The sequence below is a fragment of the Penaeus monodon genome, chromosome 28, assembly GCF_015228065.2.
Source record: "Penaeus monodon isolate SGIC_2016 chromosome 28, NSTDA_Pmon_1, whole genome shotgun sequence".
In the NCBI taxonomy this organism is placed as follows: domain Eukaryota; kingdom Metazoa; phylum Arthropoda; class Malacostraca; order Decapoda; family Penaeidae; genus Penaeus; species Penaeus monodon.
Window position 1 is genome coordinate 21,772,239 of NC_051413.1, and position 325 is coordinate 21,772,563.

Here is a 325-nt window from a genome sequence, read left to right on the forward strand (position 1 = left end):
AAGAGAGAGAGAAAGGGTACGATATATCTCTGTATTTCTATTTTCATCTCTGATTCATCTATCTGTCTGTCTACATCTACACCTGTATTCATACGTATCTTTCAATCTATTAATATATTTGTCTGTATAACTGTGCAGTATATGTAGACACATACATTTTTTTTTCAGACCCTTACCTAACTATATGCTAATTTCTCGTATGTAATGTTTGCATTGTATAAACAATTTTTCTTTTTATTACTACAGTGATGCATGGAGCCAATTTCGTGAGAGAAAACCGCTCTGTGTTTTTTGACTTGGGAATGAAAAACAGATAAATGGATTG